Genomic DNA, 21820 nt, shown 5'->3' with positions numbered 1-21820 from the left:
CTGGTGCTTTTGGGGACAAGCGCCCAGTCCCCGGAGAGCCACGAGGTCCCAGCTCGCGTTCCCATCCTGCAGAGGCACGCGTGGGCAGGCCGGGGTGGCCTCGAGCACGCCGTGGGGTTGGAGCTGTGGGGCTGGGGCTGGGGAGACGAGAGCAAGCGGTCTGCCTCGTCAGCCACTGGGTCCCCTTAGGAGGATTTCGGTCTGTTTTGCAGCTTGATCCGCGGTATCTCGAGTAATTAACAGGGAAAAGAGAGGGCCTGGTTATCCATCCTTCAAGAGCAAGGGGTTGAACGGGAAGGCAGCACCTTGGAAGCGGATCAAATAGCTCTCCAGCCCCCCGCGTGCCGCGCTGCGCTATCAAGGTGAACGGCTGTGCCTCAATTAGAGCAGCGCAGCCCAGAGCAGGGCTGAGCGTTCGCACCCTTTCAGCCAGAGCAGGCGCACGCGGGGCTGCACCCCGGGGTGCTGGGGCCACCCACGCCGTCCTTCCCCCCACCTGGGGTCCGTCCCCCTCCTTCGCCTCTGCTCCGGGTTTTATTTCCCCTTTGGGAACAAAAGCAGCGTGCGGGGAAGGACGGCTCTTTGTTACGCTCTCCCTTTCCTCCCCATCCTAAAAGCACCCCCAAAAAAGCCATCGCGCCCGGCGACGAGCTGCCGCCGACCCCAAATCATCCGGGCAGCGCGCACCTAAATCCCCGCAGATGCGCGGCGCCGGCAGCCTGTATTTTTCCTGCCGGTCGGCTGCAGCTGGCTGTGCCGCGCCGAGAGCTGCAGGTGTGATTTGTTCATTTGCCTCCACCCCCCTCCCCCCCCACAGCGCTGCCTTCTCTCCCCCCCCCCCCCTTTTTTCCCCCACCCCCCCCCCCTGCGGACCCCCCCCACCCCCCATCGCCCCGCGGCGGGGTGGGGGAGGGGGGGGGGGGACACGGTGGGGAAGGGGGGGGGGGGGGGTTAATCTGATCCTGCGAGGCTGGAAGAGGAAAAAATCAAAACTATAAAGGAGGCAGCAGCCTCCTCCTTTTCGCTCTCCCCCGCTCCAGAGGATTAAGCCTACAAAAAAAAAAAAAAGAGAGAGAAAAAAAAATGTCTGCAGCTTTCTGTTGACCCTGCATGATGGCATTTTTGCGCTCTGTGTGCTGCCTCTGCTGATTGCTATTCCTGGCACAAACACACACACACGCACGCACACACACACGCACACAGACCCAGCGCAGCTCGCGCGGGCACGGCAAGCCGGCGACCCGCTCCAAAAAAAGAAAATAAATAAAAAAAATATATAATAATAATAATAATAATAAAAATAAAAAAATCCCCCGAACCCAAACAAACCCCTCGGCGTCCCCGGCCACCCTGCCCGCCGCCGGCCGCGTCTCTGCGGGGCCAGCCACGGGCACGGCGGCCGCTCGCTCCTCTCCTCCGCCCCACTTCTCACCTCGTCCCTAGCTCCACCGAGCACTTTCTCCTGTCTGCTGGAGCCGCCCGCAGCCAGAGCCCTCCACCACTCCTACCGCTGGCATTACATTTTCAGGCTGGATGCTATAGGGCCGTTTCTAATTACCTTATATCCCCTAGTGGTCTATGAATAATGGTTAGTGAAGGAGCTCGGAAGGGCTGCTGAGAAGGGAAGCGAAAAAAAAAAAAAAAAAAAAAAGAAAAAAAAAAAAAAAGAGAATTGTGCTATTTCTCACATTTTTTTTTCTAAGGATCTAATCTGGCTACTGTGTTCTGGAAGAGGAGGAGAGAGAGACAGCAGGAGAGAGAGGAGAGAGCAAGGAACATCGCAGGTATTGTTGCAAGCTACATCTTTGTGCTTTTTGCCTTTTTCTGTCTTTTTATCGAAGCTGCAGCAGGATTGGAGGGGGGGGGGGGGGGGGCCGGGGTTTTTTCCGGGGTTTTTTTTCTCCCTTGTGCAACTCGTGTGCGGCGGCGACCGCCCGCGCGGAGCCCCGCCCCGGCCCCCCCGAGGTGGCGGGGGGGGGGGGTGTCCGTGTGCGTGTCCTGCCCCGCGGCGCCCGCCGGGGAGGGGGCTGCTTCGCTTTGCTGCGAGTAATAAAGAAATTTGCAACCGGTCCAGGAACCCCGCGGACTTGCCAACGGACGGGTGTCGGAACAAAGCTAGGGGCTGAGGATGTTTGCGCCTGTGCGCGGGGAGGGGACGGATGCGTTCTGCTCGTCTCTGCCTCCGACTTTTCCTGAAGTTGAAAATAAAAACCGGGCGGGGGGGAGGCTTTGAGGGGAGGGCAGCTTCTCCTGCGGGAGAGCCGGCGGCGGGCACGCCGCTCCACTTGCAAAAGTTGCGGTGCCACCGCGGCCAGGCGCCTGGCTGCCCCCGCCGTTGTCTGCACGTGAGAACTTGCTCTATCCTCTTTCTTTTCTTCGGTGGGCAGCGGGGCTGGCGGGGACAGGAGGAACGGATCCAGCAGCTCGGCGAGCCGTCGTGGGGCTCGCACATCTGGCTGCGCGTTTTGGAAAGCTCCCGCAGCGGGACTTCCACATCCCCTCCCGGCTCCCTTTCTCCCACGGCAAATTTATACCCAAACCGGGCCGCTGACATTAATAAACAAACAAACCAGCCGAGGAGGGGGGGGCCCGGGGGAGAGGGCTCGCTGCTCCGAACCCGCCCGCCCCCCCCCCCGGGGGGGGGGGGGCCGGGCGGGCATGTGCGCTTTTGTTTTAAATACCGAAATGGCAATGATTGAAAACATATGAATAGGATGCAATGCAGAGCGTGTGCGTTGCAGGGGGCGGGGGGAGCTGGAAAACTGCTTATACGACAGAAGCGGAGCTTGAATGACTGTGTCGTAGATGAAAGCCGAGGGGTCTGTCCCTCGCCCGCTCGCCGGCTGCGTGTGTGCGTGCGTCTGCGGGCTGGGGGGGTGGTGGTGGGGGGGGGTGAGAAGGCGAAGAAATGATCCCGCGAGCGTGTCACCCACGGGGGGGTCGAAAAACCCAGAGCGAAGCGCGTGGTTATGGCCAGGGGAAGTTTGCTTTAATGGAGCCGGCTGACCGTACGGGGAAAAGAATAAAGCGAGATGAAAACCCGCCCGGGGGGGGGGGGGGGGGGGGGAGGACGGGCGCGTGGGGACGGGGAGCGCAAGCGGGTGCTGGCACCTCCCGGCCACCCGAAGGCGTCGGCGGTGCTGGTGGGGTCGGGGAGGTAGCGGAGCATGGCCGGGGGTTCTCTGGGGGGGGGGGTTATTTGTGCGGAAACGGAGATGGAGATGGAGATGGAAGCGACCTCCCGGGGAGGGCTGAGGTCCCCGGGGAGAGGCTCCGGACCCGTGCCGGGGGTGCCCTTCGGTGGCTGCCCTTCGCGGCTCGCCCTGCGTGGCCTCGCTTTTGTGTTTGTTTGCATCCGAGGGGGAGAAGGGAGCCGTGGCGAGGGAGGGGGGGGGGGGGGGGGCGAAGGCGGGGAGAAGCCGTGAGGGCGGAGAGCCGATTTAAATTGGACTTAATGGATTCCCAGGGCAGCTCTTTTAGATGAAAGTCAAAATAAGAGCCAAAGTGAATCTCGGCAGACCTGTCTGTTGCATTAGAGATGCAGCCTTCCTCTCCCTCCCTCCCTTTTTTCTTTAAAAGAGAGGGGGAAAAAAAAAAGTGTTAGCCGCACAGAAGACAGAGTGGAGTTTCTCGTTCCTATAATGAGAGCTCTAATTGAAGAACTTACGGCCTCTTGGGAGAGCCTTCACTGATCGCTGCTTTTGTTATTCATGCCGCGCTGTTTTCTTGCTTTGGGGGGGCCGGCATGCGGCTGGCTGCGCTGGGGCTGGGCGCGATGCTGTCCCCCTGTCACCCCCCCCAAGGCTCCGGGCAGGTAAGGACCCCCGGCCCCCCCATGCCGGGCTCCCCGGGGTGGGCTCGGTGGCTGCTGATGGATGCGCTGTGCCCAAGGAAGCGATGAGACCCCCCCGGAGCACTGCAGGCTGGCTGCGGGTGGCTGTCATCTGCGCAGGACCCCCGGGATGGGGCACGGATCCTGCTGGGGCTCGAGGCAATTGTGGGGAGCCCCGGGGGGGGTTAGGGATCAGGGGAGTGGGTGTGCTAGCCTGCTTCGTGCAGAGGGAGCCATGTGTGGCCCCTGGGGACTGGAGGGTGCTGTCTGCAGCCCCAGTGTCACCCGGAGGGGACAGGCGTCATGCCAAAGCCATGTGGCCACTCTGAACCCCCCAGGGTGCCAGGCGGGAGAGGTGAGAGCTCCCCCTCCTCCTGCCCTTTCCATCGCCCAGCAATTTGGGATGGGGACGGGCAGGGGGCCCTGCACACAGGGCTGCCCTACAGCGGGGTCTCATCACCCCCTGCTCCCTGTGCTGGGTCCTGTTGGGTGATGGCACCTCTGTGACCGCGGGGCAGTGGGGGCTGTCCCCAGGTTTTAGCAGAAAGCTGCTGGGGTTGGGTCCTTACTGCCCCCCCCCCTCCCGTCGCCCTCCCAGGCCTGGAAACCTTTTGCAGCTGTGTTGGGATTTCCATGGAGGAAAAGGAGAGCAGCGAGCGCTGGGGATGCTCTGTGGCGGTGGGCACGCGGGGAGGCCAAGCAGTTCCCCGGGGCAGCTGATCTCCCCAGGAGCCGCGCGCTGCCCCTGGCAGCGATGCACCAGGAGCTGCAGGCTCTCCGTCATCAGTCCCAGTCCTCCCATCGCCAGGTGTCGACACCAACAGCTTTCGTTTCACTGCCTCTGGTTCTGTTGCGTCGCGCTTAGCGGTGATCCCGAGATGCCGCCAGGCTTTGCAACCCGCTCCGTGGGCAGGTCACCGTCCCCATTTTGTAATGGGGTGGCTGGCCAAGCAAGGGACAGGGGGATGGGGGGCCCGAGGTGGCATCCAACCTTCAGCAGAGGACCTGGGAGGGCAGCTGGAGCTGCTGCTTCGCCCGTCTTTGCCAGGAAAGCCCCTGCTCTGGTCGCTCCGTGCCTTCGGTGCCAACAGCAGCGGATGCGCCCGGTCTTTCTGCAGCTTTTGCCCGAGCAAGTCCCATCCATTAATTCCCAGCCCGCGCGGTGCCAGGGCCAAAACCTGCTCCGGTGCCAGAGCTCCTATTGCTTTTGATGACTTTGGAGGTGTACCAGCGTGTGCAGGCAGGGAGCTCGGTGCCCGTGGCTGCCGTCCCCGTCCTTGCCTCGCCGAGTGACCTCGCCTGGCCCAGACACCTCTCGCCCTCCCGCGACGGGCACTGCGATGCGGCGATCATCCCGGGCACCTTCATTTTGGGCAGGCAGACTCCCCCCCCTCCCCGGCACACGGCTTCTCCTCCAGCCCAGCATCCGAGATCCAGGCTGAGGCTGGAAAAGCTGCCGGCGGCTCGAGAGCATCTCGCTGGAGGAGGGAGCAGGGGGCTCCTTTCTGGATCTGGGAGACCGCCGAGCTCCAGCGGCTGGAGCAGCGCGCTCCTGCTCCCCCTGCGAGGCAGCGTGAGCAGCCACGGGCAGTGGATATCTTGACACCCCGTCAATCCCAGCCTTTTACAGCAGCAGTCTCAGAAGGCTGGCACTCTGCTGCACACAAGAAAACAAGCGAGAAGAGGGGGGAGGCGAGAGCAAGCCTTCGCAGCCGACAATCGATAATTGTAGTGTCAGTCACCGCCTGTGAAGTTCCTGCATCGCACTTGCACTTGGAGGGGGGGGAGCAAAGCAGGGGGGGCTCTGCCCCGGCCCCCGCGCAGCCGCCGCGGGCTGGGGAGCAATTGCAGGGGGCGAGAGCCTGGCCCCGAGCAGCGCGCGGGAGCCTCCCGCTGCATTACTCACCGCTTGATGTAGCTTGAACCTTTCAACTCCCTCCCCTTGGGGATGGAGCGGGCTGGGCAGGAGGTGTCGACAGAGCAGGGAGAAATGCTCTGCGGTCTTTGGTTTGAGGGATTTTTATTTTTTTTTTTTCACCCCCCCGCCTTCCTTTTTTTTTTTTTTCCTTATTTTTTTTTTTTTTCCCCCACCCCTCTCTGTGTGCGTTTTGGGGGAGGAGGTCTAGTGTTCTCCAAAAAAAAAAAACAGAAAGAAATCCTTAAAAAAAAGAAAACCAAAACAACAACATAAAAAAAAAAAAAACCACCAGGCCAGCTCCCCCTCATGTGCCTTAGCAAAAGGCAAGGCAAAAGATCAAGGAATTCTTCCTTTTGTGCAGCTCTCAAGACCAAAGATCCGCCGGTGAAAAGGGGAGGCTCGGAGTACCAGGCACACACAGGTCTTAAAGGAGTCTTCCCCTTTGTCTCCAAGGCGATCAGCCGGTGAAGGGATCTACCAATTAATTAAAAATTGCGCTGCCTTGATTGAGTTATTCCTGCTCGCATCCCCACCTGCCTATCAAAAGGCTGGGAAGGGCAGAAGGAAATTCCTGCTTCCTTCCAGAGCCACCAGACACCGCCTCGCTCGTGTTTTGTCCCCGGCAGTGAAGGAAATAGAGATGGGAATGGCTGGTACCCGAGGAGATCCCTCCCGAAGGATGCGTCCCTCTCCTGCGCTAACAAACGTGGCCATCGTTGGACTGTTGGGGAGAAGAATGAACAGATTTACATCGCAGGAGCGGGCCCGACTGCGGTGGTAACTCGGTGAAGCGGATGGAGAGCCATCGGAGAGGAATTTGGCCCAAAGTCTCGCTCCGGCTCTGTGGGGAATGGGCTGGATCCCCGCCTTGGTTGAGGCAAGAGGCGTTCGGGTGGGTTTTGTTGCAGCTATGTTACACCCCGGTGGTGGAGCAGAGCAAAAAATCACCGCTGGTTGTATCCCTGGTGCCAGTACGCGTAGATCTGTCAAGTCGTTCACGATTTCTACCACATTTACCACTGAGAACGTTTCAGCGGGGTAGATTTATCTGCAGGGGCCGTGCAGAAGGCTCTGCGTGCACTTTGCCAAAGCTGCTGGAGCTCCATCCCGGCATCCTGGTGCAGGGAAGCCCTTCTCCCCTTCCCTGGGGCATTTACAGGATTTCCACCCAAACGGAGCCCACGCTAGAAGTGCAAAGCCAAGCCCGGCCAGTGCAAACCTGGCTTCATGGCTCTGGCTTGTTTCTGGGGGGGAACATCCTCAGTAAATCCCTTCGAGCCCGATCCGGGGTCCGGTTTGTTGCCTTGCAGCCAGACCTTGCTTCCTCCGCTTCATTGTCATCTCCTCTTAGTCACCGCTCGATGCCTCACCAGGGGACACCGCTCCTGCCGCATTTATGGCAGCGATGAAAATTTGCGCTCGGGGCTCGTGCTGCGGTGGGGAGGGATGGTTAGTGTCAGGGAGGCTCTTCCCGTTCCCAGTCTTCGCCAACGTGTGGGTTTTGGGGAGGGCAGGTTGGGCACCGCACGTCACCTGTGTGCCGGGGACGCTCCCTGGCATCTGCAGGTCCCATCCAAGCTGGGCCACCTGGGCGCACATCATCCAGGCTCCCAGGTGGAGAGGGTGAATGGAAATCAGATGCTAAAGACAGGAGGAAAGACTCATTAAAAATGTTTATGGCCGCTGGCTGGCGAGCGCATGGGCACCCCGTGGTCCGTCCCCCGGCTTGCTGCGAGGCACGGCCGTCCCCGCGCGCCGCGTCCTCCGTGCCTAAACCCCAGCGCCAGCTTGTCCCGTACCGGCGTGTCCTTCACCATGACCAGCGCTCTAGGATCTACAGCTCCTGCTAATACCGCCGCCTTTCACCAGCCCGGCAGCTGTATTCTCCGGAGGAGAGCGTAGTCCTATCATAGCATGTCCTTCACCGTGACTGCTGCTGCGCGAGCGGCGCGGCGCGGGGCTCTAATACCCTGTAATTCACTGTGACTGCTGTGGCAGGACCTGCGCCGCGGTGCGCTGCGGCACGGCTCCGCTGCCTTCGCCTCCTGCCTCGCCTGCTCGCTGCCTGGCCCCGCAGACAGGGCAGGGACACGGGGCATGGGTGGCAGCAGAGATTACGGGGACGTCGGAGCCGCTCCGAGGGTGCTGAGCCCCTGGGCATGTCCTGTTTCCAGCGTCACCTCCGGGGTGAGGTCCCAAAAGGGGACGGGGGCACAGGGGTGGAGCGGCCCCACAGCAGGCGGCTGGCACGGGGTGCACACCGGGGCGAGAAGGAGCCCTGAGATGAGAAAATGGCATGGTTCCTGCGTGTGGCTCTCCGGCGGCGTAATAAATGTCAAAAGCCCTGCGCACACAAAGGAGAAGGGGACATTTGGCTACCGAGAGCGTTTGTTCCAGGAGCTGATTTACTTTGAAGACTTAAAGCGTTCTCTGATGCTTCCCTCTCCGCTGGTTAACCCTGTTACTTTGCCAGTTAAATAGAAATGCAGCCGTCGTCAATAAAGCCCTTCTGGAGGCTCGGCTGTATAAATTCGCCGAGCCTTTCTCCTCCCAAGCTCTTCCGAGCAGAGGTGCTGTGCCGGCCATCGCTCCTGCTTCTTCCCAGCCGGCGCAGCCTCTCTGCCACAGCAGGTCCCAGTCCCCGCAGCTTTTATAATGGGGTGAACTGGGAGTCCCACAAGGGACAAGGGCTGCAGGCGTGACGTTGTTTGGAAATCCAGGGCTTGGCATTTCTGCTTTGACACCCCTGCAGACCAGGAGAGCCAATGCAGAGCCAGGGTAAAAACCGAATTTGGCTCTTTGGCTTCCCTCCCCCCCTCTCCCCGCTGCTTCCCCCAGCAGCGCCTGCTCCGTATCCGCAAGCAGCCCCGAGGAGAGCAGGGATCATTAGCTGGAAGGATCAGATGAGATAGTTTCTTAAAAGGATTGTCTGATTCCTCTATTGATCAGCCTGATTTAAAAGGGGGAGCTGGGTCAGGGGGCATAAATTATCATTGAAGGAGGGGTGAAGGCCTCCGAGGCTGCGCTGCACTTAGCTGCAGTGCTGAGGAATGTGTCTCGCTGGAGGGACACGAAGAGCTGAGCGCCGTGGCTGCCGGCCAATTCAGGTCTCCTCCACGCCGAGCCGGGAAGCGAGTCAAGGGAAGCGCACCGAAACTCGCTCGGGGCCTCGCCGCCGCTTCCCGCAGCGTGGCCGCCCCTCAGCAATCACCGGGCTCGTGCGGACGTTGGGGGTGAAGGGTCCGAACGCGTGGCCCCCGCTTTGCGTCCGGGTTGTGCCCGTGCTGGGGTCCCCTGGGGGCTCCGGGCACCGCAGACCCGTCCCCACGTGGTGGCCACGGGCTCCCTGTGTGGTCTCCGGCGAGATGCTGAGCGCCGGGAGGTTCCTGCCTCCGCGTCTGCAGCACGAGGCTAATCTGCAGCCTGAGGTTGCTGCTTTCCTCTCTTGTGATCGCTGCCCGGGGCTCCTGCGGCTCCTGCCTCGGGGGTCACGGGGCTCCCAGCCCTCGCCCTTGTCCCCGCTCCAGCCTCAGGCTTGGGGGAAGAGGAGCGTGGGGACCTGCAGGGGACGTGCCCCCGTCCCCGTTGGTCACAGAGGGTAAACCGCCGGGTCTCTGCGGTGCTGGCACAGCTCGCCACGAAGGACGGGTCCCATCTGGGGGGCACCGAGCCCACCACCCCGGCTCGTTGTGCAATTAATCCTTGCAGCACGCGCTCAGCTCCTTGGACAGCCGGGGCTGCCGGAGCGTGATTACTATTCACTCAAGGTACCAGAGCACACGATAGCACAAGCAGATCACCGCCGAGCTGCTGGGCAGTGGCGTGTTCGTATCTGTCTGGGTGCGGGGAGCACCCCTTTCCCCCAGCACCTCTGCCCGCTGAGCACCCCCTGTGCTGGGCTCAGCACCCACCAGGGCCACGATCCTGCTGCTCTGCGCCCGGGGGGCATTTGGGCTGGAGCAGGGGGGGCTGGAGGCCAGGGGTGCTGCACGTGGGATGGGAACCGCAGCCCTTCGAGGTGCATCCAGCCTCAGGCCCCTGCTTTCATCATCGGTGGTGGTGGAGCCTCCTGTTGGCATCTGTCTCTGCCTGGGGTTCGCATTTGCATCTCGGGCCGTGCTGGCCGGGGCTGGACCGGGGGGACGTGCAGTGGGGTCGTGCCTTGGATTTGGGGCTACCCCAGCCATTATGGGCTGGCTGGTGAAGAGGAACACTCGTGGGATGCTGCAGCCTCCTCCAAAAAGGGCTTTGTGCCCTTTGCAACCCCACTGGGGTCTGTTCCCACTGAGCCTCGCTCCCTTTATTTCTGTCTGCACCACAGTAAAACAACACAAGAAATGGGGTGGCTGGGCCAGAACCGGGGTGAATCAAAGCAGAGCTGGGGGCGGGGGGAGCCTGAGCTGCCCCCCACGGGCCCATGGGCTCGGACCCTGTGTCAGCGGCCACCAGCAAGCGGCCGCTGGGCTGGCATTATCCTGAAAATGTCACCGGGATGCCAGCCCGCCGCTCTGCGCCAGGACGCGGCGGGAGGCGATGACTCGGCTTGCTGGCATTGGCTACCATTTTAGAGGAAATGTGGAGCGGCGGGTAATTATTTCTCCTTCTTAATTGAAATTTCAGCCTCAGTGGTTTGCTAGAACGTGCGGGAGAAGGAGCACAGGCGAGCGTGACACACGCGGCGGGCTCGCCACGGGCCGAGGGGGAGAGCGGGCGCAGGGAGCCCGCGGGCTGGCAAAGCATCGCGCGGGGACCGGCACCACGGGGAGGGGATCTCCGCAGCCCCCCGCACCCCCCTTCCTGCCCCGTCCGTTTGCAATGAGGAAAACAACCCTAAAAATGCAGCAGTTTTAATGTTTTTTAGAGTTGGGGGGGGGCATGTTTGCTTTATTGTTTCTGTATTCCTCTATTTTGCTTGGGATGGAGGGCCAATTAAATGAAATTACGCGCTGCAGTCTGGCACCCCGCGCCGGCTCGGAGCAATCAGGTGTAACGCAGCATGGCTGATGAGAGCCAATCAAGATGTATAAATGAGGTGTTGACATTCAAACAGCAGGTACCCGCGCCGCCGAGCGCCAGCCGCGCTCGCTGGCTGTCGGGACCGCGCGACGGAGCCAGGCGTGGGGCTGCGGCACGCAGCACGAGGGTCGAGGCCCGGCGGGGCGCCCGGGCTCCTCTCCAGCTCCAGATCCGTTCTTACGAAGCAGGGCAAGGGAGCAGGGGGCTGGGTGCCCGCAGAGCCCTTGCCCAGAGCCACCACCACGTCCCCAAGTCCCGCCGTCAAGGCGGTGCAGCAGTTGCCGGATCGTTGGCACCGCTCCCGGGGTGGCTTTGGGGAAACTGAGGCACGGAGCAAGGTGGGGGCTCTGAGGTCGGCAACGCCCGCCTGGCTTTACGGGGAGAGCGAAAGTTTAGGGGTGTCGAGGGGATTTTGTGGGGTTGATGGGGTTGGAGGACAGGAGGGGGATTTTGGGGGTTACGGGGCTGCTGGTGCAGGATGCGGCCCCGTAGTGAGTTGAACCCAGTGCCGGTGGCGCGGCACCGAGCGCGGATCGAAGGCGCTCGGGGGCCGTCCGGGGAGGAGAAAGCAGCTCCGTGGCGATCAACCTCATCAGCATTTCCTGTCTCACGATGGAGAAATGGCATGTGGTGAGAGGCTCTAAAAATAGGCTCAGCAAACTTTTAACCGCATTTGCAGATGTTAAAGGTAAAACCGGAGCGAGCCGGGGAGAAAACACGCCCTGGCCGTGCCTCGGCGGCGTTCACCCAGGGCCATCCGGGGTGGGAAACATCAGCCCCGGGGGATTTAACGGGGCCGAGCCGCCCCGCTCTGCTCTGCGTCCCCGTTAGGCGCGCTGGGGAAGGCATTAGGAGCAGGAGCACGTAGAGGCAGGCTCTGTCTAACAGCGCTGCCGGCTGACCCTGATTTGTAGCAGGGCTGAGCGCGGAGGCTCGCTGTAGCGTTACAGCTCTTCCTGTGGTAATCGCCGGCACGCGGTCACACGCACGGCGCTGCCGGCGGCGCGGGGAGGGGACGGGGAGCAAAGGAGAAGTGGCTGTGGCGTGAAGGGGCACGGGTGCCACTTGGAGGGGGCACGCCGGGACGCACGCTGCTGCGGTGCGGGCGGCGTGGGCACCGGTGCTGCTCGGCCATCCAGCGCCCGTCCCCATCCCTGTGTCACCCCAGTGTCCCCGTGGAGTCATTTGGGGACAGCGGCCAGGACTGCCAGCTCTGCTCCCAGCTGGTGTTGGGGATTTCCCCGCGTGATCACCAGGACAAGGCGACAGATGACATTGGGGTGCTGATTTGTGCCCACCGGCACGGTGGGTGATGGCGAGGTCCATCCCAGGGCCGTGGCCGTCTCCTCGCTTTCATCCCTGGGGACTTGCGCAGGGAAAAGCCCGGGTGGAGACACAAAGCCCGAGCATCGAGCCAGGCTCTGGCACTGCTGGCCGTGCCCGCGGCGGGCTGTCCAAGTGCGCTTTGCCCTGGCGAGATGGAGCCAGGAGCTCTGCCACCACCCCGGCACTGCCGCGCTTGGGGGTGCACCCTGGGCACTGTTGAGCTTGGGAACCTGCTAGGTTGGCCTGGACCCTGGGAACCATGAGAGACCAGGAGGGAGAAACATGAAAGGGAAGAAAATGAGATTCCTCGTGTTACCTTAGTGACCCAGCTTCTGTGTCTCGCTGTCCAACATTGCCTCTCATTACCTGCCCTCCTGCCCGTAATTAGTGCGTCGTCGTGGCTGGGCTTGGGGTGACGGTTTGGGGGAGCCTTCACCGGCCTTTACCTGCAGCCCCGGAGGGGATAAACCACCCTTCAGAGTTTTATTTGGCCTGAAAACTTAAAAACTGGCCCTCAAACAGGGGCAAGCTAGGTGAGTGTCTCGCAGCCGGGGTGCCGGGGGGCAGCGCTGGTCCCCGGGGGGCTCCACTCGGTGCTCCTGCAACAGCAGGGGGCAGGCGGCCAGGGCAGGGTCAGTTTTTTGGCAAAAGGCTTCACCTCGCCGGGCAGAATAACAGCAGGGAGCGGGAGGGGGCCGGGGCAGGCAGACAAGGAAATCCGTTTTATCAGACGCCGCATATTTTATGAAAGCACATTTCAGCTCTTCAGCCTTGGAAAGCTTTTCATACCCTTTAATTTTCTAATAAAAAGGAATTACGTTTGCTGAAAAGCCAGTAACAAGATTCACTGTCATTGTCTTTTGTACAGACCATAATTCCTGTCTTGGGCGCCTGCCTGCAGCCCGGGTGTGTGGCCCGAGGTGTGGGCCCGGCAGGAGCTCCCCGGGGTGCTGGGGGCGAAGGGGCACATCCACGTGCCCAGCGTGCTCCGAGCTCGCACACGTGCCAGGCTTCACGCCAGCTGGACGGGAGCGGGGTTGGGTGCTCAGCACCACTGGACGTCGCCCATCTGCCCCAAACCCGCCGGCACCCCAACCCCACAGCACCATTCCGCACCCCGGCAAAGCGTTTTGTGACGCTTGCGTAGGATCGGGATCTGGGAGGGTGCTGGGGACGGGTGCGGAGGGGTGCGGGGCTCACTTCGCCCCAGACAGCAGCAGGACCTGCAGCGCTTCTCGCTGATAAGGGTGGGGAATCCGCGATGCCTGGCGGTGCGAAACCATCAGGGTGGTGCCATCTGCCATTCGGGGTTTTATTGCAGGTGATTTGTGTTTTTCCCGATGGGGAATCGTCGCGGCGCCGTCCGGCACTGCTCCGTGGTTTGTGCGTGGGTAGGGAATCTGCGTGGGTAGGGAGGGGAAAGCTCGTCACGCGCTGCCTGCCTCACACGGGCTGAGGCTGGAGCAGCGACCGCCCGGCACCGGTGGCATCTCCAGGGTGCCTCTGGCACAGCCCAGCTGTGCAGGAGCCACCAGCTCCTGTGCCGTGGCCCTGCAGGGACATTGCTCCCTGGCACTCTTTGATGCAGGGGGACCATCCCCATCCCATTCCTCACAGGTCCCCAGAAAACCTCAGGAGAACTGGTGGCAGCCCAGAAGCTCTGCGGCACAGGCTCGCTTCCTCCAGCTCCTCTTTAGGAGGCTGCAGCCTCTTGAACCAAGCAGCAAAATGGGGAATTTGTTGCTAAATTAGTACTTGAGAGCGGCGCAATGCCCAGGCTGGGAAAACCGCTGGTTTCCGAAGGAGACTTTTTAAGGACTTTGGCCTGGATGGCCCAGGTTGTGCTTACACAAAAGTCAGAGCAAGCAGATGTCTCAGCTCGGTGATCCTGGTGGTTCCCATCCTTCCCAGGCTGGGCACCAGCCCTGCACCTCTCCCAGGCTTTTTTATCCCCCTTGTAGGGTGCAGGACCCTGCGCGCAGCCCCCGGCGGCGCGGCGTGCCCAGGTGGGGAGGAGGCGGCGGGCAGCGTGCTGCGCCGGCCGGCCCCGCTCCGTCAATGCCCCATTCACAGCCACCATCAAAGGGCGTTTGTGCGGGGAGACGGGGGCATTCATTACTCACTCCTCACCATTTGTTCGGCTCCTGCTCGGAAAGGAAAAGAAGAAAACGCTCGAGCCGGCCCTGTTGGGAAGCAGACGCGCTGCAGCAGTGCCGGGGATGGCACCGAGGGACGCCGAGCCCCTGGCGCATCCCGGCCACGCTGGTGGCGGTGGGAGCTCTCCGCGGGCTCTCTTGCTGCTCGATGCCCTCCCGGTGCTCTGACCGCGGCTGTGCCGGTGCCGTGCGAGCCCCCAGCACGTTGCCACGTGGCTCTGGAGCCACGATGGCGCTGCCGCCGGCGCCGCTGCTCCCTCCGCGATGCTCATTTGAAGTTCCAGCGCGCAGGCTGGGTTCGCGCAGGGGGGATGCAGAACCAGCCCGCAAACAGAAATAAATACCTTTCGCTCCCCCCCCCCCCCCCCCCGTGTCTCTCATCTCCATTCTTACGTCCCAGCTGGTTTTGAGGGGGGCTCGGGTTTTCAAAGCTTTCCGTAAACGTGTGTAACAATAGGAAGCGTTGCCTTTTAGCCTGCGGCCGGCACAGTTTTAAATGAGGTCCCAGGTAGTCATGGTTACCTCTCCTCTTCAGTAAGAGATGACTTTTATTTCCTGCCTTTTGTATTTGCACATCTCAGATATACATTCTCCCAAACCATAATTGGTATTCACAGATAGACGGGGCCGCGGGAGCACGCCACCGGGAGAGGGGGCGAGCCAGATGGACACGGGCAGCAAGGTCTCCGAGCCCCCAGACGTCAGGAAATCTTCGTTTCCCCTCGTTTTTCCTCCCTGGGAAGGGCAGGGGGGGCAGACCTACCTGCCTGCCTGCCTGCAGCCCCGGGACTCATCCTGATCCCACCTCCCTCACCTTACCCCGCATCAGGGGGTGCTGCCCAGCGCCGTTGGCTTCCTCCCATCCCCATCCATGGGGCTGCGGGGGTCCTGCCCGTGCCGGGGGGCTCCGTGCCCCCCTGCTGCCCTTTTATTTTTGGGGAACGCGGAGCTGCAGGAGAGCGCTCCAGCAGCGGGCACGGCGCGTGTGCGAGGGAGGGAGAAGCGCTCGGCGGTGATTGATGAAAGATCATAGCCTCATTCCACAGGATCATTGCTCAGAGTGTGGGCAAAGCTGCGCGTCCCAGGGGGACCATCGCCGGGATGCGTGCGAGCCTGTGTTTCAGGGCAGAGGGGATGGAAAGCCACATATTTCATGCCTCTTTTTTTTTTTTTTTCCCCCCCTTTCTCTCTAAAGCACCAGGAAAACAAAACAAAACAAAAAAAAACCCCAAGCTGTCTAATCAGAGACAAGCAGATTCCACCCACTTCCTTGGAAAACTTGCATTTGCTAGGAAATCATCTCGCCGCATTTACAGCAAGCAGAGTGCCCCAGCGGTAGCTCGTGCCTTTCTGGCAGGATGATAACCAGTGCTGAACAATTACTGCGATGTAACGGTAGCAGCAGCAGACATATTGGCTTTTCTCAGCCAGCAGGAAAGAATTTGCAAAACTAAGCAGGCGGCTGGAGCAGCTCGCGCTCGCAGCTCCGGGTGCGCGGTGCCGGGGATTCGCAGCTCACCATATTTGCTGGTGGCAGCATATCAGTGGCTCGCACGCCGCATGCACCTGGGCTCCTATTTACATTTTTTGCAGGGGAAGGGCCCAGCTCTGCTCCCTGGAAAATGCCTCTGGTTGGCAGCTTCCCCGCTCCCCTCGCACGCACGCAGCCCTCCAGGTGTGCGCGCGCTTGGCCGGGGGGGAGAAGCCGTTTGCCTTCTTCTTTTATTTTTTTTCCCCTTTTCCTAATGAGAAAAATGTGTTCTTGTCGAGGAGGTTGTCCTTAAAAAAATACAGGGCTGGGAAGCAAGGCGGCCGGCTCCGTGACATTTACCTCTGCGGGGCTGTGTTTGATGTGCAGCACCCGGGAGCCTGCCCCGTGCCAGCCCGGCTTCCCGGAGCTGCACGGGGAGAAGAAGGGACGAGCGCCGGTGCTCCCGGCACAGAAACCACCGTGGGCACAGCCCCAAATTCCTCCTCGGGGCAAAGCTCATTTGCTGGCTTTGACTCCTGCCCAATTCCCCTCTCAGGTGGGGATGTGGGGGATTGCTGGAGCGACTCCCGTCGTGCAAAGGCTTTGATCCTTCCCGGGCAAAACGCTTCCCAGCTGCAGGTCGTGCGAGCACCCCTGGCTCCTGAGCGCAGGGGAGGTGGAGAAGTCACTTCTCTATCCTCGCCGCAGATTTTGGCCAGGCCGGGTTTGGAGCTGGGGTCTGCTCACGTTGTGCTTCCCAGCTGGAGCATTTCCGCCAGCGATGCTCCGAGGTGGAGAAGCGGCAGGGTTTGGGCGAGGATTCGCACCCTGCTCCGTGTGGACCCACGTCTGGAGCATCCCCAGCGCCTTCGCGCGGGGCAAGGCCCCGCTCGGGATGCAAACTGCACATCAGTTGCACCGGCAGCTGATGGAGACTCCAGTATATTAGCAGCATTAATTAAGTTACAAAAATTATGCATGTTATCAGTTATGAGACGACCTTTCATAAACTCAGTTATTAAAGCAATAAAGCATGACCCGCTGGTCCTAACCAGTTTAATGGCTGGCTACGAGTGCGGTTTTTCACATAATACTTTTAGCAGGTCATTAGCTGAGCAATAAGATAACACGGAGAGCCGAAGTGATGCGCCTGAGCAGCAGCAGAGATGGACACACTCCTGATGGGGGGGACGGGGGCTGGGGTCACCCGTCCTCCCGCGCCGCTTTGCCAGGCGGGACCGGTGCCGATGGCGCTCGGAGGCTGCACTTTGTGCTTGGGGAGGGTGACCCACGGCTGCTGCCGGGGCTGTGCAGTGCCAAAAGCCCGGCATCGTGGCCAAACCTATCCCTGGGGCTTCTCCGGGGCGGTTACGGGGCGGTGTTGGTCCTTTTGGAGCGCCGGTATTGCGGCCGAAGTGCTCTGTGCTGAAGGGACGCGGGGCGTCGTGATGTGGCCACCCCAGAGCTGTGGCTGTGGCTGTTGGAGGATGGAAGACCCTGTCCCCATGTGGGGTTAGGATGGATGGTGGAGCCTGGGTTCCCCTGATCTTATTTAATGAATGGTGCTGGTCTCACCGGGCTGAAATCCCCCCTTTTGGGGATGCCCAGCACGGTCCCTGTGTCCCCGCCGTGCCGCTGCAGCACCCGCAGGAGACACACCACGTGTGCAGGGCCACCAGGAGACAGCCACCGAGCCCAGGCCACCAGGTCCTGCTCTCTCCACGTGCCATCGCTGTCACCGAGCGTGTCCTGGCCGGGTGCCGTGCCCATCCTACCCGCAGCCACAGCACGGCACCTGGAGAGCCGCTGCGCACCGCCAACCCCCCCAGCGCCCCCAGAGCGCCTTTCCCTGTCCCCATCAGACGTTTCCGAGCACTGACCCTCTCCATAAACAAAGGAGAGGGAGAGGGAGGGTGGCTGGCATGTTAATATACTCTCCCCCCCTCTTTTCCTCCCTTCATCCCTCTGGGAAAGGCCTTTGCAGATATAAGCAAACCTTGATTAAAAGCTGCCTGACAGGCAACGGCAGCAGCAAGCAGCAGGCAAGGAAGCTCTCCAAGTCCAAAGGGAGCTGCTTCTGCTGCTGCCGCTGCTGCCTCCATTCTCAGATGTCCCTGATCCTTTAATCAATCACAGCCGCGGAAGAGAAGAGCAAACACACATGCTGAGGCAGAGGTATGTGCATGCATTCATTCCAGCCAGAGCCCAGGCACCGGGGCGGACGCACGCGTTCGGCTGCGGGCGCGGGGCCGATCCCACGCGAGGAGCTGGCCCCCGCTCCCCCAGGGCCACCAGGGCCGTGTCCCCGTCCCCGATGGCCACGCAGGACCCGGTCGGGGCACGCTGAGGGTGGGACGGGCAGCGGGGTGGCTGCAGTGCCCAAGACATCTCCCAGGAGGGGATGCTCCCCGGTCCTGAGCAGCAAGCCGGGGGGCTGAGCGAGGGGAACACGATGGGTTTGGGGGAGCTGCGGGGACGGGGACGGCTGCGGGACATGGATCAGCCCCGTCGCACCTCGCTGCCCAGTGCCCAAATCCACCCGTCCTTCGGCGGTCGGGCACGTGGTGGCCGGGGGTCTCTTCGCCTCCATCCCCGCGGCCTCATCCTCGAGGAGAAAAACACCTCCCAGGAAGATTCGTTGCCGTTCCCCCGCCGCGGCTGCGGGCTTTGCTCCTCGGCACGGCTCGAGACGGGGGCGGAGGGAGGGGAAAACGCGTCGCTTCGACCAAACCCAGCCGAAGCCGCTCTCCTCCGCCCCGCGTCCCCGGCCGAGGCTGCGCGGCGGCGGCGGGGGCTCTGCCGCCGGGGGTGGGCAGGGACTGCGATTCCCTTGGTTTATTTTTGGCCCGTGCTTATTTTTAGCGCCGCGGCTTAATACCTTGTGACAGTGCCCTGGGACGCTCCGCGCCTCCCCTCGAGCCAGGAGGCGGCCGGGGCAGAGCCGCAAACGAGCGGCGGCCACGCAGGGGCTAACGAGGCACCGTCCCCTAACGGGGGTCCCGGGGGCTGGGGGGGGGGGGGCGGCAGGGCTGGGTCCGTGCACCGAATTTGTTGGGGCTCGGCAGGGAAGGATTAACAGCGGCCCTGTGAAGCTCCCTGGCGGGAGTCTGGGTTTTTTTTAAGGCCTTTTCTGCTTTTTAAATACATCATCGTGGTAGTGACTGGCCCCAGCTGCTCCCCGGGGGCTGTTGGCGAAGCAGGGCTGGGGGCGTTGGCATTTGCGGTGCTTTGGGCAGGGACCACGCGGGCGCCAGGGGATGCTGGAGTGGCACTGGCCTGAAATTCCCCTCCTGGAGCTGGCGACGCTGCCTTTTGGGATGGGTCGGGCAGTTTCCACGTGCTGGGCTTTGGGTTCCCACTTCCAGTGAGACCCGTGAGGGTTTTTTCCCTGGCAAAGCAGGGGCAGGCAGGAGAGGCGCGGGGATGCGAGGTCGGGCAGGGAGCCAGAGGCGGCACCACGCTGCGGTGCCAAGAAACCATCGGGACCCCCCAAAATCCATCCCTGGCAGGGGGAGCGGGGCAGGCCGGGCCCTCCCAGCCCAGCCAGGGGGTCACCGGGACCCTGGCTGGGTTCTGGCCGCGGTCGTGGCAGGCGTCCGCTCGCGGCTCAAGCCCATTAGTAACGGATCTTTGTGGAATATCCCCCTCATTAAGGCGAGCTACCCTACGTGTCAAAGCGGCTTTATAAAGAAATTACACTCCGCTCCTTACAGGCTGTGCATATGTAAATGGCGCGATGCACAATCCCTAATTGAGACATCACGGGGCCGCTCAGCCCAGGACCCGTGGGAATCCCAAACCTTGCGGGGAAGCCGCAGCGGGGGCGGCGGGGGGCCCAGGGGACACGTCCCTGCCACCCCCGTGTCCGGCAGCCCCGTGCGGGGAGCGGGTGGGAGCCACGGAGATTTTAAGGGCATGGGAAATCATGGGAGCCACGGAGATTTTTAGGGCATGAGGGGACGGGGTTTCTGCCCACGGTGCCGGCTGTAGGGATCGGATGCGGGGCGTGCCAGTGAGTCCCCGAGCTTTCAATCAACGCCGGCTCACGCCAGACGGCTGCACAATTGGCCGTCTCGCTAATGGCAGCGTCCCCAAGCGTGGCTCCCAGCGGCCGAGGCTGCCAGGCGGTTTTCATCCTGCCTTAGCGCAGCAGCGGCACGGAGCGGGGCTGGCCATGGGGCCCCAGCTCTCCTCCTGCTCCCCGTGGCCGTGGTTGAGCCGGGACGGGGCCGCAGCGGGGGGATGGCAGCGGTGCCGCCGACGCACGGCTCTGCCCCTGCCGGCGGTGCCAGGGCGCGAAGCTCGGCCACGTGGAGCCACGTCACAGCGCCTGTGGATCCTCCGAGTCCTCCGCACCGCTCTGCGTCTCGCCCGGGGGAAAACCCCGCTTATCCTCCCCGATTTCATCGGGACTTTGCCACGTTACCTGCCCGGTGGAGGTCCCGTGCGCTCACCTGCTCCTGCTTGTTCTTTTTTACCTGAAGCTGTGCCTTTGGGCGTTGAATCTGCCAGGTAACACGCTCGTTTCTGCAAGCCTGGGTTGGGATGCTCCGGGATTTGGGAGACGCTGGAGCAAGGCGCTGGAAAACAGCGAGCCTCAGCACCCCGGTGTTGGACAGCCTTGGAGATCACCGAGGGACACCGAGGGACCACCGAGAGACACCGAGGGACACCAAGGGACACCATGGGGCCACTGAGAGACACCGAGGGACACCAAGGAACACCGAGGGTCACCAGAGGACACTGAGGGACACCAAGGGACACTGGGGGTCACCAAGGAACACCGAGGGACACCAGAGGATGCTGAGGGACACCAAAGGACACTAAGGGACACCGAGGGACACCAAGGGACACCGAGGGACACCAAGGGACACGACAATCCCATGCACAGGGCTGGCACCTGTACTTTCTCTCCTTTCCATGAAGGAGAGCATAGGCCTGCTCCGCACAGTCCCCTTTGGACATTTCAGTGCCTTTTTCTCCAGCAGAGCCCCTGCGGCACCCCCCCCGCCCCAAGACCTTAGCGGGGTCCGGGGCACGGGCGCGTCCTCCCGCAAACACGGCGGCGGTGCGGAGGGGAAACGAGCCCCTTCGGTGTTGCGGTTTGGTGGTGGGTTTTTTTTTATTTTTTTTTTGGCACCCCGTTCCTAATCAGCACGACCCACCGGCACGCCGCCGCGGGCGCGCGGCTCGCTGCTATTTACGGCGCCTACTTGAGATACACCTGCGAGAGGGAAGAGCAGCGCCGGCAAGTCAATAATAACCCAGCAGCCCTCCAGAACGAAAACACCCGCGGGGGCGCGCCTGCGGAATGAGGAGCGATGCGGGGGTTTGAGGGAAGGGGGGGGGGGGGGGGGGGGGGAATTAGGGAAAGAAAGGCAATCCGGAGGCTGAGGGGGTCAGTCCCAGTTGTGCCCCGCTTTGCCATGGGATTGCTGCCCGTGATTCGGGGGGGAACCCCATGGAAAGCCGTGTTGGGGCTCACCCATGGCCCTGTGTGGCCATCTCCCCGCTCGCCGTGTTTACCACGCGCCGCCGTTCGGCTCCTGCCTTTTTTTTTTTTTTTTTTTTACCCCCCCCCCTTCTCTTTCCCCTCCTTTTCTGAAACATTATAAATCAAACGGCTTAAAATGTAAAGCATCAAAAATTCTAAAACCTTCATCTATTATTAACTGTGACAGTAAATTCCACCTCTGAATGTTTCGCATAGCAACTGTTACCAGGACTCAGCAGCCGAAGCTGATGTTCCAGCAACTTTCCATCGCGCCGCCTGCTCCAGCGGCACGGGGGGACGCCGGGGCAGGGCCAGCCAGGCACCGGGCTGGGAAACCCGTGGGGAAACTCATCCCGGGTCTGGCCGACTCGTGGAGGAGCTTGGCGTGTGTGTGTCGGGGTGTCGGAGCTGTTGGAGGGGATTTGGGCACGGCGGGGGGTGGGAATGGGACCTTGGTGCTCCGCACCCTGGGGGCTGCACGGGTCCCTGCTCCGGGATGGGCACAGGAATCCCCAAAGCGCATTGTTTTCACCAGGTCCCCGCCAGCACGTTGCAGAGCGCTGTCAGTAATGAGGGATGGGGTGGCGGAGTTAAAAGGCGCGGACAA

General features: G+C 61.9%; 1 protein-coding gene across 1 annotated transcript in view; it reads left to right on the top strand.

The window, feature by feature from the left end:
• RAI1 (retinoic acid induced 1) overlaps positions 1 to 21820 on the top strand; it is a 70544-nt gene that overhangs the window by 31105 nt on the left and 17619 nt on the right. Inside the window, 1 exon segment of the mRNA XM_035339070.1 lies at positions 1704 to 1784. The gene's annotated coding sequence lies outside the window, so the exon portion shown is untranslated.

This window comes from Oxyura jamaicensis, chromosome 14 (assembly GCF_011077185.1).
Source record: "Oxyura jamaicensis isolate SHBP4307 breed ruddy duck chromosome 14, BPBGC_Ojam_1.0, whole genome shotgun sequence".
Taxonomy (NCBI): Eukaryota; Metazoa; Chordata; class Aves; order Anseriformes; family Anatidae; genus Oxyura; species Oxyura jamaicensis.
Note: the sequence above shows the minus strand (reverse complement) of the source record. Positions and strands in the feature narration are given on the sequence as shown.